The sequence below is a fragment of the Sceloporus occidentalis genome, unplaced genomic scaffold, assembly GCF_023333645.1.
Source record: "Sceloporus occidentalis isolate IW3139 unplaced genomic scaffold, rSceOcc1.0.p SCAF_14, whole genome shotgun sequence".
NCBI lineage: Eukaryota > Metazoa > Chordata > Lepidosauria > Squamata > Phrynosomatidae > Sceloporus > Sceloporus occidentalis.
The window spans coordinates 1,341,084-1,345,944 of record NW_028316994.1 but is presented as its reverse complement, the minus strand read 5'-3'; positions in this window follow the sequence as shown (position 1 = coordinate 1,345,944).

Genomic DNA, 4,861 nt, shown 5'->3' with positions numbered 1-4,861 from the left:
GCTAAGTGTTGAATTCTTTACTTGGACAGGATCACAGTATGTATACAGCCTGGTTAAAGGTCATGCCTATGGGTCTTTCTCAACAGCCTATATTAATTTAGAAAGCAGAGGAAGTTCATGTGAATGGTGTAGCATCTGACACCCTGTTCAGTCCTTACACTTAGCAACATAAACACTGGGTGAATAGGGGATCTGCATTGTGTGTGTGTGTGTTAAAAAGAAACCCTCTTTGCAAAATATTCATTCCAAAGTCTTGAAGTATGAAACATCTTGTGCCAATTGACTATTTTTGGACTATTTTTTTTCTCTTGTAGAAGAGAAAAATTGAAAACTTACATTCCTGTTATGGAAGTGTTTTCTGCACCTGTAGTTGGATATTACACATTCTTTTCTATTTTTTATTTCCCTTTTTGCTGGACATGCAGGCAGCCTTAAATTCATTTTTCAAAAGCATTGAAGTGGGTCCTGGAAAAGTTGTGTTCATTTATGATGGAACTGTGAAAAAGTAAAAGGTTTTTAAAAGAATAAAAAAATGGGTTGTCCTGCCCTAAAGAGTCCATTTGTATTCAGTTGTACTTTAACGAAATAATTCTCATGATATCCCATAGGAAAATCTTACTGTTCTTTTGTGAACTGCAGCAAGAGGTTGTGTGGTTAATAGCTGCTGTGAATATGTGAAGCATCCAAGAGTTAGATGAAGTTTATGTGTAGGGATGGATATTTAATGGGGAAACATATCCACGAGACATAAGTGACTGAAGATATAGGAGCCCTGGTGGCGCAGTGGTTAAATGCCTGTACTGCAGCCATTTACTCAAAACCATAAGGTTGCAAGTTCAAGACCAGCAAAAGGGCTCAAGCTAGACTCAGGCTTGCATCCTTCCCAAGTCACTAAAATGAATACCCAGATTGTTGGGGGCAAATTAGCTTACAGTTGTAAACCGCTTAGACACTGCTTAGGCGGTATGAAGCGGTATATAAATGAAGCTTGGGTTTTTTTTTGTATATATGTTGGAAGTGTGGGAGTGATTTCCGTGTGTCACTCCATGGTCAGCTTCCAGTTGGTCCTTGCACTGATGGAAGAAACCTGCCATTGGATCACAGAGATGTTTACAACCCTACCCTGGCATTCCTGTGTACCCATAACAGGGCACTGTTTGTCTTTCTCTCCCCAATGTATCAACATCACCCCATACTTTGACCTGATGGGTTTTTCAAACCGACACAATATATATTGAAGGTTCACAGGAAGGGGACTTCCCCCTCCAAAATTTGCTGATAGATTTCCATCAGTGCCAAAAGTACAGTGGGATCCTTCTGTATCCCCCACATAAGGGGAAATTCAAACAGTGGGGCGCGTACTCACGGCTCATTGCACAGTTACAACTGTGTTAGTCTGGAAAATCAGTATGCAAAGGGATCTTGTAGCATTTTTGAGACTAACTGAAAGAAAGAAGTTTGTAGCTTGAGCTTTCATAGACTTGAGCCTACTTCCTCAGATGCACGTTTGGAGTGGACAGTCCGAAGATAGACCTGTATAAAGCGGTTGTGTGTGAGAATGTCAATTCCAATTCAAAACCGTTTGGGTATGGAGATGTGGTGACAAGTTCAATTTTAATTATGGCCATTGGGGAACAAAGGCAGGAGGAAGGCTGTTACATAAAGCCGAGTAACCGTATGGTTATCTATTCTCCTTTGCCAAACCGATTATTCAAAGACATGGTTGTGTCTTTGAATAATTACAGTATATTATTTATGATACAATTTAATCTTTCCCTCTTTTTCAGATATAGACAACTGTTTCATGTGTCCAGGACACCAATATCTAAACGGGCAAAAATCAGTGCCTTCCTAAAATTCTGAACTTCCTGTCTTATGATGAACCTCTAGGAATCACTTTAGCTTTCTTGATATTGTTTTTTTCTGTGATCACATCTATGTTGCTTGGAATCTTTGTTAAACTTTAGGACACCCCCATTGCCCCATTGCCAACAATCGGGATCTCACCTACTCCTTACTTGTTTCCCTCTTGTTCTGTTTTCTCTCCTGTTTGCTACTCATAGGCCATCCACACCCAGTGACCTGCTATCTATGTCAGACAACTTTTGGCATAATTTTCTCAGTGGCTGTTTCATTTTTGTTTGCCAAGACTACTACAGTGGTTTTAGCTTTCATGGCTAATAAGCCAGGAGGTAGAATGAGGAAATGGATGGGGAAAAGACTGAGCCACCTGCTTTTTTATTTCCTGTCCTCTTATTCAAACAGCGATTTGTATTCTGTGGCTATGTACTACTACTCCATCCATGCATTTAGACATCAACTCTCTAGCTGAAGAAGTTGTGGTAGAATGTAATGAAGGGTCCGTTACTATATTTTACCGTGTGCTGGGGTACATGGGACTCCTGGATGTAGTCACTTTTATTGTGGCTTTCTTTGCAAGGAAATTGCCCAGCACATTTAATGAAGCTAAATTCATCACATACAGCATAGTACTGTTTTGTAGTGTTTGGGTAACATTTGTTTCAACTTACCTGAGCACTAAAGGGAAATACATGGTAGCTGTGGAGATCTTCTCCATTTTGACTTCCAGTGCTGGATTACTGAGTTGCATTTTTCCCCCAAAATGCTATATAATTATCATGAGGTCAGAATTGAATAGCAGGGGCAACTTGTTAAGAGGAAATAAGTAGGAATGTAAATATTTTATATTCTAAATCAGTGATTCACAAAATTTGGTCCTCTGGATGTTTTGGACTTCATCTCTCAGAAGCCTCAGCCAGCTTGGCCAACATTTAGAAATTATAGGATCTGATGTCCAAAATGTCTGGCAGACCAACCTTTGGGAACCACTGTTCTAAACTGACAAAGCATAAGATGGTAACTATTTTAGACTATATTTAATCTGAAATAGTTTTACAGAAAGATGTTGAAGATAGCAGTTGCAAAGAAAGAAAACAAAATAAAAACAGGGAACAATGACAGAGTAGGAAATTGATTCTCAAGTGTTTGTTATATAAAGTTGGTGAGACAAGGTCTTTTGGAAAACTGTTTCAGTGGCATACAGAGTTTCATACAAAGTTAAAACTGTATGTTTTGTTTGCTTTACTTTGTGTTTTGTCTTCTTTCCTGTTCTAGAAGGAAAAAAGTAATATTAATAAAAGTAAATATTTTCTATATCTCATCCTAGCCCACAAAGGTCCCCGAGGCAATGAACAAAAAACCCCAAAGTAAAACAATACAAAGATAAAAGCATTTTAAAAAAGTATCAAAATATTCTTTAAAAACTCCTAAAAGTCTAAAAACAATCCTAGAGTCTAGTTCTGAAACAGTTCAAACAGCAATTTCATGTGTACATACCAACCTAACGTCACAAGGTGTTGGGGCATGCAACAGGGCTCCTTTCAGGAGCTCAAACGTCTGTCAGGCTCATAGAGGAGCATTTCAGTGATTTGACACATAAATGTTGTCTGCTGTTCATGAACTATAAGATTCTGAACATATTTTGAGAACAGAGCTGTGTCCTATATCCTTCTTGCCTTGGATCAGACCCTACAGTTTCAAAGCTGTGCTAAACATACAGTATCTGCTGATTCGACTGTATGTAGATATTATTTATAGACCAACACTTGGAATGATAAAAAGTGACTCAAAATAATTATTTATACCCTGCTTCTCCAATGAGATCAAGGTGGCTTACAACAGTATTAAAAAGCATTAAAATACAGTAAAATACAATACCCCATAAACCCATCCACCCACCATAACCGATAAATCAAAACAATAAACTACAATAAAACAATACAATTAAAATTATTAAAATGGACAAGACAGGGTAGTCAATAATAATAATAATAATAATAATAATAATAATAATAATAAAATTTAAGACTTGATAGTTCTCTGGGTGCTACTTTTGGAAGCAAGAAAGGGCCTTAAAATTCATATTAAACATTTTGGCAAGACATAATTTCAATTAGACTTGTATTTTGCATTTTCCCATGCTGGGGGTTAGGGATTCTGGGATACTAAAGATAAACAACCTGTGTTATATCAGGAATGTGATACATAGAAAAATCTATCCCATGCCTGAGAGAAGGATACTTATGAAGTGATGTGTAATATAACCATTGTTACAGATTTCCTACTTCTGGGATTTTGAGTAATTAGAAAGAGAAATGTACATATATCCCTGGAAACAGGTGCGCGTTTTTCTGGGGTTGGACCCTCTGTGAAGAACAGAGTAATGAGTTTTCTTTGTTATGAAACACTGCATTCATCACCAAGCTTTTACTCCAGTAGCTTATTGGGGAGGTTTGGGGTGCATCAAACACAAATCCAGAACAAGAGTGTCTGTAGTATTTATATGTAATGTTATGCTGCTGTTAGCTCATTGGACCTCAATGGAACCCCACTGAATGCATCATTACATAATGCTTGCTAAACCTGTGACAAGCATCCTTTCTAATTCAAACAGTTTAATGGTTCCTTTAGTTGTCTTCCCCAAGTTTATAGTATAATACATCTACATACATAATTGGTGTGCAAGAAGCAGAGTCTTCTAAAAGAGAGAAAATGTTCTAAGAAAAGTTTGCAAGCATGGCAATGTCTTGCCTCTGGGGTTTTACTTCAGAGTTGTCAAGAACATTTAGGGAGTTAATCCCTAGAAACCGTGATGCCACTGCTTACAATTGCTTTCAGTATGTTTAGCACCTCTTGAAAGCATCAAAGCACATCCTTCTACCTGCAGAGCTACAGATTGCTTCGGCCCAGTTTCGAAGACACAGGAACCTAGAAGTGAGTAAACCAAATACTGAAACATTCTTAAAGTACATTTGAGTGATGGATGGATGAAGGAATGGGT